Source organism: Vicugna pacos, chromosome 14 (assembly GCF_048564905.1).
Source record: "Vicugna pacos chromosome 14, VicPac4, whole genome shotgun sequence".
Lineage (NCBI taxonomy): Eukaryota > Metazoa > Chordata > Mammalia > Artiodactyla > Camelidae > Vicugna > Vicugna pacos.
In genome coordinates, this window is record NC_133000.1 from 8,840,638 (window position 1) to 8,855,509 (window position 14,872).

Below are 14,872 nucleotides of genomic sequence, written 5' to 3' on the forward strand. Positions count from 1 at the left end.
ATTGCTCACTCTGAGATATGATTCTTTGAACCAGTGTGGAAAATTTGCAAACTATACATTTCAGTCAGCCTCTAGACTAGTCTTATTTTTTTGCTCCAACACTGTCTTTTATTGTACAATGTGAATTACACAAATAGCATATATTTGAGTAATAAGAGGCTTTATTAGGAGAAAAGTACCTTAATCTTACCTTATCTTGAACACTGCAATTAATCTGAATTCAGAACTGCCCTTCTCTGCCAGTGATGATATGTTTCTAACCCTAGAAGGTTAAGGACTCTGTTTTCTCCTATATTTTTCCATGGATGATAATGATAACAAGGCAACAGCAACCCAACATTCTTATTCAGTGCTTACTAGGTGGTGCCAAATGTTTTAGTGATTTCATGTATTATCTCATTAACTCTCAGAATAACTCTAGGAGGCAGGTATTATTTTAAGGCTCTGTTACAGGTGAGGAAGTGAAGGCTAAAGAAAGGTTAAGCAAATTACCCACAGTCAAACAGCTGTAAGTGTCAGACATGCACTTTGAGCTGTCTGACCCAAAGCCTGTGCTCTTAGCCACTCTGTCACGTTGTGCTTCCTAGAAATGAAATGTCATGTCTGATCCCAAGGAGAGAACAGCTCACTATGGAGCCCGGTGTTCACCCCGGATTCATTTTCTCTTCTATACAGTTCTAAGAAGCACATGGAAGGTCCTGGCTGAGTTCTTTCCAGACCTCTCACGCTTCTCTTGATGAGTGATTACAGAGATTGTGACTCACTTTCCCTCTATCGTCTTGCAAATGGGGTGTATGGGACATAAGGACATCCAGATTCCAGACCTTCTATCCAAGGCTCATGCAGGCCCTGGGATGAGGAAATTCTGGGGACGGCCAGGATATTGGGGAAAATAAAGAAAACATATAGTACTTTTTATCTCAGGTAGAAGTGGACAGAATGATAGTCTTTAATAAATTGTTTATATAACATACATTTATGATGTAAACTTGATCTATAAAAATAATGAATTATCAAAAATAAAGTGATATGTACAAAGAAATTCCATTAAAAATTCCCTTTGAACATCTAAAATAAGATTTACCTATGAATATTATTCATTGAACAAATAATTTCCAGTATTATTAAAGTGATAGGATATTATTTGTTTGCCAATGTCAGAAACACGTTTATTTTATAAATAAGAATCCCTTATATTTACTAATTCAACCCAAGTAGACTTTTTTATTACCAATTTACAATACTTGTATATTTAATCATGAAAAAATAAGAGAATTTTTAAATAGAATTTTTCTCAGTGATTTGCAAGGAATTCAGGTAGGGATACCTGTGAAAAGTATGAGGCCATTTTCTAGTTTTCAGTGCAATATATATAAATAAGATAAAAGTAATCAGTCAATAAGGTTTGTTACTAAATAAAAGAAGTTAAATGGAAAGGAAATATTAAATCTTTCTTGAATCAGAGTAACACCATTTGGTAGGTGGTATTGATTAAAAATAAACATTTTGTTTTATATTTTTCTTGAATTTGTCAATAACATGTACAATATCTAAAAATGTATTTTCACATAAAAGTCTTCTCTATTGCATTGTCTTCATTATCAAACTTCACATAATTAGCAAATCAATGTTTGATGTTATAATAAAATAACTTTTTTTTTTTTTTAGAATTCACATTAAGACCGGAGTTTGGACTTTTTCTTGAATGAAGTTGTCAGAAGAAATCCCACCCATCTGATTTAATTCTTCCTTTTCAGCACAGTGTCATTCTGGAATGGCAGTCCTGACCAACATCTCAACATTATATAGGTCTATGATTGTCATTGTGTCATAAAAGCAAGGCTTTAGTTAGACCTTCCCCATTTCAAATATGCATGTTCTTCAGGAAAAATGATAGTCGTCCTCAGCAAACTTAGTCCCACTGAAAATGATTCTATAAAGGACGTAAGAAAAATTTAGAGATGTGGAGGATTGTGCAAAGTGAACAGAAACATAAAATAGTCCAGTGGGCAGAGAAATCCTGGGCTATAGGATGCAAGTGTGGCTAGAACCACAACAGGTGACATACTGCTTCACCCCCCTCTCATTTGGCTCATCTTTCATGTACATTTTCACTGTATCAGTTCATGATGTACTGACACCACTTTTGCTATTTTCCTCTTTCTTGTTCATCTCTAAGACAATCATCAATAGCAAGGATGCAGGTACAGTTTTAGCTTAAGAAAATTACTTGAAATAAAGTTTTTAAAATCCAAAGGGTGAAAGTATTTTCAATCTCTATAAAATCAAATGGAAAGCCATTTTTTAAGTGAATTTTCCTAGGGTGCAGTAAAATATTTCCAAATCATGCAATGACCTTAAGAAGTCTAAGCAGTTGCTAGCTGATGGGTAACTGCTTTCAGTGGGGCAGTGCAGTGGGCATTTATCTCACTGGAAAGCATTTTTTCAAAATAAGGGCTGAGCCCACATTTCCTCTCTCTGGAATTCCTTTAAAGCTATAAAAGCAGCTCATCTACATTATCAAGAATGTTACTAAAATAAGACATCTTCTAAGTCTCTCTCATCAATTACTGCCAAAGTGATTGTCTCATTTTGGTCACCTTGTCAAAGAAATTTGAGCAGATTAGTTTCCATTTTCTGCAAAAAAATGCTCTACCTCATGACACACTTCAAGTTAGTTCTCCCAGTTACTCCACTGGAAGTGCATTCTTCTCTACAATACAAAACAAAGAGGACAGGCTCTGAGGCTGAAAAACAAAATTCTTTTCTACAGTAACCAGGGTCCATTATATACACCAGAAATGTAGCAACAAGATGAAAATAATGTTCTCAGTATCACTCACAGTTCTTAACGTTTTGTTGAAATACTGTATGGAACAGGGCCTTGAATTGGGGTTCTGTGACCTAGGTTAAATATCTAACCCATGCTGAGCCTTGGTTTCCACTCATAGATAGGTAATAACAGAATGTGATAAATAATCCATGGTTACTGAGGGGAGCAAATAATATGTGTAGAAACTTTAGTAAATTATGAACGTACTCAAGTTATTATGAAATGCCGTTATTGCAGTGATGACCATGTAACCAACTCTGCAGTGCAGCAAAAACAAACACGTGTCTGATACTGTTTGTGGACCATTAAGAGGCTATTGCAGAATTAAGTTTGAAAGAGGAAAATCATCCCTCAGTACTTAGAAAAAGACACGCATGTAGTTTTACACTTATGGTATACAAGTACCCTACTGACTTTAAAGTCACTACAAAAAAAAATTATTTTTAAACCACTCTGTGTGCTGGATGCTGAGGGCACTGAGGACATCCACATAAATCAGACACCCAGGTCAGTGCCCTCCACTGCTCACATTCTGTCCAAAGAGCTCACAATCTTCTGTTTCTTCTTTTAGATACAATGTCAGCAAAGTTATGAAAGCCAAGAGGACATGAAAAAAACAAGGCTAAACTGAAATAATCATTCATCTGGCAGAAATTTGGACTGTAAAGGGAACTATCTAATGCAAACAGAAGCCTGTATTTTGATCAGATTTAAACAGATAATGAAGTTCCTCTCCACAGAGAAATGAACAAACCCTGAAGGAGTATTGTTGTCAACAAAGCTGCTGAAATTCAAGAACTCTGTATAGCTTGGAAGGGCTTCTGACTATTGAAAACTCCTTCCATTGTGTGCTAGCTTTCTAGCGCTGCCGTGACAAATTACCACAAATCGGGTGGCTTAAAACAACAAAAAAAGTATTATTCAGAGTTCTGGAGGCTAGAAGTCAAACCAAGATATTGGCAGGGTCATGTCCCCACTGAAGGCTTTAGGGAAGACTCCTTCCTTGTGTCTCCCTAGTTTCTGGGGGCTCCTGGCTGTCCTTGGCATTCTTTGGCATGTAGATGCATCAGTGCGATCTCTGCCTTCGGGTTCGCATGGCCTTCTTACCTTCTTACATTCTCTGTGTCTCTGTATCCAAGTCTCCCTCTCCTGTCTCTTATACAAATGCCAGTTACTGGGTTCAGGTCCCATTCTCATTCAGTATGACCTTATCTTGTTTACAAGTGCAAAAACTGTATTTCCAAATAAGGCGACATTCACAGGTACTGGGAACTATGACTTGAATGCATCTTTTAAGGGGACATTTCAACTCATGGTACATAGCAAAAGAAGGAATCTACTCAAGCCTGAAATTTTGGGGACTAATGTATAAAACAATGTGAAATAAGAATTGATGATTAAGTACTAAGTTAGACTGACACGTGTTCCTTGAAACTTGGCTTTATTCTGAGTATATAGCCTTTCAGAAAAACAGTATATATTATTTACCTTTATATCCACAGAAAATATTAAAATGTTGAGAGAAAACATTTCATTAAATTCATTCAATGTGAACAAAATAATAGTTAAAATAAAGAATACAATAAATAAGTTTAGTCAGCTATATCCCATGAAAATGGAAATTTATGACTCAGAAAATACTATCCCAGAAATCCCCAGGAAATGATACAGAGATAAAATTCAAAAGAAAAACACAGATAAAAAAATTGAAAGAGTGTCAACATCCAGAAGATTGAAATAAGTCCTCCAAGGAAAGGAAAAATCCATGTGTATATAAAAATATTTGTAAATTTTGACAAGTCTTGATTTCTACCTCAGTGGTAGAGTATCAAAGATTGTTTGAGCTGATGTCCATTCGTTGTGTGTGCATTACAACTAATTCTAAACACAATTCAGCTTGATCAATCTCTTATTGTAGTCAGAGATGTTTTCTTTGTTTTTGTTTGTTTGTTTTTGTTTTGGGGTTTTTTTTTTGTTTCATTTTGTTTTACCAAGAGACTGCACTACACCAGAATTTATATTCAATAATTTTATCTTCAATATTGAAATGTTTAAATTTACAATACAATTTACAGTAATTGGAGGTGTTTTATCTTCTTTTTAATGACCATTCAGAGCTTTATTTTGATGCATAAATTGGTTGAAAATATTGAGCTATAATTAGAATTAATTTGACTGATTTTTCTATTTGAAACATTTGATGGCACTGATATAAAACTCACATCACTCAGTTGTTTGTTAAGTTCTTCTTCTAAAAATACAGCCAATTTGCAAAGAGCTATCTTTTACTTTTCATGCATACAAAGGAAACCATAGAACCTAAAGTGAGTAAAATAAATTTAGAGGAACAATCATTTGATCTGAATGAAAAATCATGCGATGAAAATTAAACACACTTCCTGAAACTGTTCATGTTAAATTATCATCCTTGGGCATTAAAAAATATATATCAATTTTTGAAGTATATATTGTTCCTTCTGTAGGAAATTTTTATCTTCTGGTTTTCTTGTAGTTAGTGATATCACTATGACACCCATAACAGATGGCAAATGTTCACAAATATTTTGCTTAAGTCACACAGTTATTATCACTCTCTTGGGAAATAGGAAGTCAGTACTTCATTTTAACAAAACATACGTTTTCATTTTTCTTTTAGCACTTTGCTGTCAAAAAAAGTATTACAAATAATGAGAAGCAGTTATAGAATTATACCTTAGAATTATTGACAAAACCACCAAAGCAAGTGTGTTCAGACTGTGTTTGATACACTCAACTGCAGAACTTCTCAGCCTCTATTTCCCAGACACTTTTCATGTACACCCAGATCGTAACTTCCCATGTTTTTAACTGACTCCAACTGACTCTACCAACTGGCAGCCTGGTGTCTTCATACATCTCACAGGGAATGGCACAGGCCACAACACAGCTTGCTTCCCCCACCACCATCTAAGCACTTTCCAATGTCCAAGTACGCTTCCTTTTATCAGTAAGTGACTTGTTTGCTGTCTGTAAAATGGAAGAGTTAACTGAGCGCATCTGGAAAGATCTGGGAAAAAACATGGATCATGTTCTCAATTCAGCCATGTGTTAAATTGAGAATTCTGTTTTCTGTACACAACTCTCATATATTACAAGCTGACACCAGCTGGAAAGACACAATGAGGGTCTATCAAACCCATCCAGGATTATTCTAATACACCTTTAAATAATAATACTATGTTTTAAAATAATAAATCCATAATGAACACTAGACAGGATGATGTGGGGCAACAGATTACACTTGTGATCATAGGATGTCTGGTTACCGTATGTTTAAGTTTCATATAATAATTTAATACTAAAGATACCAAAGAGGCTTAAAGTTTTAACATAAAATTGAACAAGAGAGCTGTGAACATCATCAACCCCTCCTGCTGGAAGATGAGATGAGTCCCAGCTGCCCCCTGGTTACATTTTATTTTATTGCAGAAGTTTCTGAAAAGAAATAAGCATCACTTAAAAACTACCAACTCAAAAATGGCAAATCTCACAGTACCAGGGACTAATTTTAAAATAATATTTTGAAATAAAAGAACTCTTATTTCAGGACAGCAGGTTGAGAACAGAAGTATTAACCATTTAGTAATTCTAAGGCATCCAAAAGTAAACATGTTTTAGGTTGGCTATCGATTTTGTTAAAACTGAGACTGGAGATTTTCTGTGTATCTTGGAGTTCATACAGGAAAATCTGGAGTACGAAGATCTCATTTGTCAATTCCTATCAGAGATGTTAGAATTGTGGTTACTTGACAGGTTTTATAATCCAAAACACCAAAATTTGCACTTCAAATTTCTAATTCAACATAATAGACGTAGGATAGAACATGTGCCGTTATTACAACAATAAAATCTGTTTACTAACTAAACGTAAAAGAAAACCAAAGTGAGTTTGCTGAGATCAGTAGTTGACCAATTTTTAAACCCAGATCACTTTGAGGTCATCGAGTTTGTTCCCATGAATCTCTTGCTACATGGGCTTCAGAGAACAGTGCATACCCATGAGTCCCTGAGGTGCTTTGAAACTGAAAGGTGGTCTATTGCTGGGACAAGTCTAGACAGAGACAATTAGGGCATGCAAAGCTGAAACCTTACAGATTCTTAACATTTTTATTTCTTTTTGAGTAATTTTTGATTCTTGCTTAGTTTCATCATTAAAAAGTTTGTCTTTAAGTTAAGGTGCTGTAGCTCCCAAGAGCTAAGGATGCCCCGTCTTACTACGCCCTATGCCCTTTTCTTACTCAGAACCACATTCCTCGTAAAGTCATCAGATGCTTTGCCTATATGTTTTAAGTGCCAAAACCTTTGTGCAATGGTATGTGCTATGCTAGGGATGCCATCCTGTGACCCTCAAGTTCACCTTGTGAGTTCACAGTCACAGCTGAGGGGGGAAGAAGTGGAGTTCTATGTATAAACTCATCCTTCCAGGTCCCAGCTTACCTCTAACCAGATACATGCAAAGTGATATCAGAAATGAAATTTCACTTGGGGACTAGATAGCCTATTTCTTTTTCTTCTCTTTCCCCACTAAGATATCTTAATGCTTTTTCCAGAGAAGTCTGTGATGTGTCCTGTAGTGAGGGCTTGCTTATGCCCAGAGTAGAGATATATCCAATCCTGCTGACACCTTTGGAGTTAGCATCTTTGTAAGAAACTCCACTACTCTTTATTCCTGCTCAATCACGTCTCAAGAGACTGTAGGTGGAAGAGTTTCTTTCCCACTCACGAGACGGTGACCTCCTCTGAGCTTGCTGCTAGTCCCCTTTAATGGCTTAGAAGAGGAAGAGCAGGCACTGGATGCTGCTTTCCCACGTGTACTGAGCCTCTCTGTGGCTGTGGTGGCCACTGGAAGAGCCTCACACACAGGTTTAGTTCTCTTGCAGAGTAGCCAGATCTCTTGCACAAAGAACCAGAGAAACGATAGCCCTCAATGCACTGCCAAGGGAGGATGCTGCCAAAAAGAGGTCGTTTTCTGACTTAGTTCTGCCAAGTTCTCCAATACAGCTCACTTGGCTGGTGGGACAATTAATCTAGGTGCTTCCTCTAAGCACTTAGACAAGTGGTGGGCAGTTGTATGGGGCTTTTAATATTTCTCCTCTCTGTCCAGATATAAATGTATCAGAAGACCCTTCCTGGACGAAAGGAAGGGGCATTCAGGAGTGTGTGCAGCCCAGATGCTGCTGAGCCAGGAGAAGGAAAATCAGACTCATCAGAAACAGAAAGCCATTTGCCTACCTTCCATTTGCTTCTTTTTGTTGTGCCAATATGGAAAGTGCCTTTTAAAGCAAAATACTTTACAAATGAAGAGCACGACTTCTCCCCAATGTTGGGATCTTTGTGCACCCAATTTATGGGTGGATATCCTATTTGACTTATTGAAAACTCTACTGTCAAATGTCATAGAACATCAAAAGCAGCTATAAATATCCCATAGGCCTACAACAAAATCACATGAAACTCCAAATCCATTAACCTTTAAAGAGCAACCTCCCCGGCAATTCGCTCTGGAAGCCTGACATTAGCGTTCCACCAGTTTAGCCCAAAGACAAAGTTGTGCACTGCCATGTCACGGATATCAAGTTCGAACAAGATGGCCCTACAGCATGCGGAGGAAAGACTGTCCAGAATTGTGAGACAGATTGGTGTGCTTAAAGCAATAGAGTAGGAGGCATAAAGGAAGTGAGATTTTAAATCATGGTCTTGAGTATCTAATTATCAAATTGACTTCCTCATATAGGAATCACCATTGTGCAAGGCATTGTACTAGGAAGACTTCTGAAGGAAAGGAAGGGAATCAACTTCTACTGAGCATGAGCCATTTGACAAGGCTTCCATGAGCTTCTTTTTTAATTCCCATGATAATTTTAGGAGGTTCATTAGAAACACTCTCAACATGTCTTCACTTAACAGACGTATGGAAATGACTGATGTTCTTCATTCTCTCCGTATGCCAACAGATGTCAATAGCCAGCTGGGAGACTGTTCTCCTGTATGTTCCCTGGCTTCTGCTCTCACCATTTGAGCTGTATGCCTGCCAAACACCAGTTGTATTTGTTCATAAACCAGTTGCAATTATAATTAGGTAACCTAATGAAATGTATCATAATGTATCAAAGAAATAGAATGAAAAAAAAGTTGTTGTTTCTATGAATACTAAGTTGAATAATTTCAAAGAATTCATTTTAAAGGCAAGTCAACTAATTTTTTTAATGATCCATAATCAAATTTGACACAGGCCAGACAACTAAAAAAAAAAAAAAAGGAGTGGAAATAATGGGAGTGGGAAGGAAGATCTAGAATGATTATATCTTAACTGAAGCCTACAATTTCAGTCCATGTAAAAACAAAACCAAAAATATGACATCACTTACAATTCATCGTGGCTGGTGCTTTTGCAGGACAGAGGAAGGACTCCAACCTTATTCAGAAAAGTGCCTTAACGCTGCACAAAGATACTGGGTAACAAATGGACTCTTCTCTGTTCAAAATAATATCCCTGGTATAATGCATATTACTGCTTAAGGCTCCCCACTTGAATTGATTTTTTAATTAATTGAACTACTGATTACATCAGAACTGAGGACTTCCACTGAATTCTGACCCCATTTTACAGATGCAGAAACTAAGGATCCAAAAAAATTAGTTGATTTCTCAAAAAGCCACAGCTAGTTAGTGGCAGAGATAAGACGACATTTTGCTATTTCTGAAATGGAGTTATAATTCTGCAGTTATGCTTTTTAAATCCCTTATATTATTTCCTTATCATCTCACCCTAGGTTTCAGTCTTTCTCTGAACTGGCTCAGAGCCTGGCAGGTTTCTTCTAGGAACCTGAGGAAGCATCAGCACAGAGGGACTCACCTGAGGCTCCTCCCCTGCGTTCTGCCTGAGCCATCGGTCCTGGCGTCTGCCCTTCTGCCTGGTCTATTCAGGCTGGTGTCTTTGGACCGGCTTACTTAGCTCTTATTGGACTTCTGTAGCCTCATGCTCTATAACTGGTAGACTAATGCTGCCTCCCCTTCAAATCTGACCTGGCATTCTGGAACCCCTGCCTGGATCTGATGCCTCAAAGCCCTGAGTGTCCTGGAGGGCAGTTTACGCACCCATCATTTTATCTCCTCCAGGTGGTTCCTTGTGATTACTTGCTTGTATTTCACAGAGGTCACGTTTTCCTATACCTTGATGGAAAACCAAAGTAGGTATTTTCTGATTGTCTTTTAATTTCAAAGCTTTGCTTGTATTCCAAGCCTTTAGGATATTGGTTCCATCTCTAAATATGTCCGTAGCCTCCATATTAATTTTGTGTATTACTGTGCCCTTGGGAGAGTGTTTCATACCCTGAGAATAGGCAAAGGGATCAGCCACTAACCCCTCTCTTTACTCTCTTCTTGGCTCCCTGTTCTCACTGCCCCTGGAATCAGGGCAACCTCAGTCGGAACCTAAAATAAGGCCTTAGAGAGCCTACTAAGTGACCCGGACTTCAGGCTATTTGATGAATCCTAATCTACAGTTGAGACGATTCTTCCCTAGGACGCTACGTCTACCACACTGAACACTTTCCCACCAATTCACCACTCTGAGGGGGAAAAATAATAGTGACTGAGTGACACTGAGCAACGTCTTTAGTTTCTCTGAAGAACAACCCTGAGTATGACATCAAACAATGGGATGTCAGGGGTTTATTCATGTACTGCAGCGGGGGGGAGGGCGTTAATAAGCAGCTAAAACAGGAATTCATAATGGATGGCCCAGCTTAACCCTAATATTTCACTGCCCCACATTGTCATGACACAGCTGTACCCAGAAGTGTGAAACCATCCGAAATAATGAGTTGTCTGTGAAAGCACTGCAGGCTGAGATCCTCGTGAGCCACTTCGCCTGAAAACCTTAAGTATTTCCATTCCTTTAGTGGGAGCTTATACAAATGAATTTATGGACATAAATATAATAAAAAACTGGAAAATGGTTAAAGGAATGTTAAGTGAAACTTCCTCCTCCATGCATAGCCCTGGCTTGTCATAACTAGGCCCAAATCCTTGCCCCATATCCCATAACAAAGAAACAACTTCAGTCCATTGCAGAGAGCATTGGCTTTTATCAATTCCATGTCAATACTAATTTCTCATTAAGATATTCTGGAAGATAAGACCTGTTTTCATTTGGAAATGAATCTGAGTTTGTCAGAGGGGGAAAAAAACAAAAAAACTTCTCTTTTGTTGAGCTATTATTCTTTGAGTCCACCTGTCAGCACTTTGGCCTAACCTACCGAGCGTGCACAATGACGGCATGGTCTGGGGTGGGAGGGCGTGGGGTGGCGAGCTGGATGAGTTGTAACGGCCTAGCCAGCCCTTCCACTGCTGGACACTGTCACATACAAAGACACTGCTCCTCTACAGAGTTTCATACTTTGTTCCCTCCCAGGCCCAGCCAAGCTCAGAGAATCGGTGTACAGAGGCCAAAGAAGCTACAACTTACCCTAGCCCAGGGTGAACTGGAGAAGGCTAGACTCCTAGCCATGAAGTGATCAATTTTGTGTTATATATTTTTTACCATAGTTAAAATATAGAAAACAAATTTAAAAAAGAATAATGGCACATACTATAAATTCTTAACATACTTTCACTTAGTTACATATATACTTTAGGATTAAAGACTTCAAGCATCTGAATTATTCAGAAAATCTGCCCACACAGATCCAGTCTGCTGGAGAGGTGCATAATCTGCTTGGAAATTTTATTCCATTAAGAAAGAGCGATTGAGTAGATCTGTTATGGTCACATTTTGGAAAGTTTTATTCAGGTTCATACTCCTTAACTTCCTTCTTCATCCACATCCAGACAAAGTTCCCTCTGTCTTGTCCTCCACCACCACCACCACCACCACCACCAGGCATAACACGTGCACCGTGAGTCTACACTCCCTCTACAGCTAATTGGAACGACAGACACTTGACCCAAGTTGGGTCAGTGAGAGGCCTTTGCCAATGACTTTGGAATTAGGAGAAAGACAAAGACAGAGAGGATGTGACAGGCAGTCTCTTAAAAGGTTCCTGGCGCTCTCTACACCCTGGAATTTCTGCCCTCTCCCCTTGAGTGTGGACTGAAACATAGTGTCTCACTTGCCACAAATAGCGTAGGCAAAATCATGGTATGTCACTTCTGAGATTAGGTTTAAAAAAGACAGCAACCTCTTGCTCTCCCTCTCTTGCAACTTTCCTCTGATGGAAACCAGCTGCCGTCTTGTGAGCTGCCCTACAGAGAGGCCCATGTTGCAGGGAACTGTGGGAAGTCAACAGCCAGCGTGCCCAACCACCTGCAAGGGACGGGATCCAACAGCCATGTGAGTGAATTGAGGAGCCGATCCTCCCTCAGAAGAACCTAGTTGACACCTTGACTGCCACCTTGTGTGAGCTGTTGAGGAAGAGGCGCTCAGCTAAGCCACACTGGATTCCTATTCTCACAAAGACAGTAAGGTAATAAATGTTTGTTGCTTTAAGTGGCTAAGTTTTGGAGTGATTTTTAATACAGCAATAGATAAACTAATACAGAGGAACAGAGCTGATGTCCTTTGGGGAAGCAAAAGTAAGAACATATAAACAGGCCAGTTGGGGATGGCCACATTATGCCATGTAAATTAAGGAGCAGAGAAACATGTCTTAAGAGGAAAAAAAAAAAAGAATTAGGGACAAGACGCATGGAGAGGAGGAGGGACAAGAATCTGCGTGAGAATACGTGTAGGTTCCCCGCGCTTGCCAGGTCCCCGTGCCTTCCTGCGGTTTGGCTGCATTCCTGTGTTTGTGTTCTGTGAGATCCCTGTACTGTGTGATAAATTGCTTTTGTTTACTTTATTTATCTCGGTTGATTTTTATAACTTGCAATCAGAATCCTAAAATCCTAGGGTGTATCAAGTTGTACAGCTCTGATTTTTGAAGGCAGTCAGATACTTGACAAGGAGTTTGGCAGTTTAAAGAGGCTGTTGGCCTGAGCAGCACACAGATGTTCTGAGCCATTTGACTTTGGGTCAGAAGAAGTCGAGCCAGCTTTGAGAGCATGCAGCTCTCCACCGACCACTCCAATCAATGATCAACCATGGCAACATCTATTCTGCATTTGGTGGTTTGGATAATATTTGTACAGAACTTTGAGATCCCAGCTGAAAGCTGTTTGAAATACACAACACTGCTGTTGATACAGAACAAACTGTTACCCTTTCTTCAAAGAACACAGTGGTATTTTTGGAGCTCTCTTATTATGTTACACGATGGAAACACATACCCAGAGGAGGCATATTTTAATTCTTAGAAACAGCCTAACTACAGAAAATGTACTATTCTTCTCTCTTAATCCAGTTAAATCTCTTTGCTGTTTCCTGTTTTCAAGTCATGTCACTGCTTAATCACTCACCATCTTAGCAAAATTCAAAGTAGTTTACGTATTACAAGCTTTGCCATAAACCACAGACTTTAAAGCAATAAACATCTTTGAAACAATTCACCGAGCCCTAGAAAGGTGCCAGAATGAGTTTTGGAATGGTAAGTTTGAATCTAAAAGTCAAAATTTGCTCTCAGGCTGAGACTTCAAATGTCACAAATACATTTTTATAGCCAATTTATAAACCTTGAAAAATAGCCTCGATAGACCTCCAGGTAAACACAGATGCACTGCAGTGGCTCTTCCGTAGTCAGAACACCCCTTTTGGTTCCATCCAAGTGTGTATCCCCACCTGTGTACGACATCTGGATTTTTGCCTTATTACTTCTTTCCACATATTTAACATTCACTCTTATGTTGAGAGATGCAGCTTTCACGTGATACAAAAGTACTCGTTTATCATTAGTGCTCCCTGACTTCCACTGGTCCCCGGGGTCCTCAACCGCAGGGCGAGGCCATGCCCTCTTCACCTTCCTGTGGACCACGTCTCACAAGCGTCCAAGTCCCAGGCACTAGAAATGACTGAAGCAGTCATGTGTTAGGGCCAGAGGATACATCCAGAGAGCCAAGTAAGCTCGTTGTGGTCACATTCTGGAGTGTATTACTCAGGTCCACGGGAGACTTTAAGTGCCTTTTTCACCCGTGATGATGCCACTTGTCTTGCCTTACTACTGCCCCCACGGTGCTGGGTACCGGGAGTCTGCAGCCCCACTACAGCTGATTGCAACGGTATGTACATGACCAAAGGCACTCTAATGCAAAGCAAATTTTAAACATTCAACAGTTCATAAACTTGTATATTCCTTAGGCCAAACAAACAACCTCAGAACATGTCCTCAGGCCTAGAGCTATAGAGCTAACAACCACAGGCGGGACTTTCTTCCCAACTCAAACTTACACCACACCTGCCTGGTGTCCTGTCCCTCCAGAACCCATCTGCCACCTGTACTTTGCTGTGTGTCACACCCGTCCGTGGGCAAGTCCTTCCTCCTTTGTCCAGATGATCATATTTGCATAGTTACTATTAATGGCTCATGGAATCCAGGACCTTGACAGCAACTGCTAACGGGTTCTATTGTTTTCAGGTATCTCTTTTGGATAATAGCACAAAGAGTGTCTTCTGTTCCGACATTTATGATGACAGTAAAACTGAGGCTATCTGGACGAGAATATTGAATAAACTATATGTAGCTGACTGTGTTTTTTCACTTGGGAAAAATGTGTGCCTGTGCACGTACTCATCACATGAAGGTCTGTCTGCCCAACAAGAGCTCCCGGCCCTTCCCCGGGCTTTGTCTTCCCTGTTCTCTCTGCTGGGGCTGCTCTTCCTCCAGACACCCAGCTCATTCCTTCCTCTTCTTCCAGTCTCTGCTCAGATGTTGCCTTACTGCGAGGCTTCCTTCGCCTGTCCTGTGTCAACAGCAACTCCTGCCCCTTCACCATGCGTACTCCTGTCCTGCTTTATTTTTCTTCACAACACTTGACCACCTTCTGACATGCTATGGTCTGTCTTCCTCCACTGGAAGCTAAGGCCAAGAAGGAAGAAACTGCTAAGTGCGCAGCACCTAGGACGGA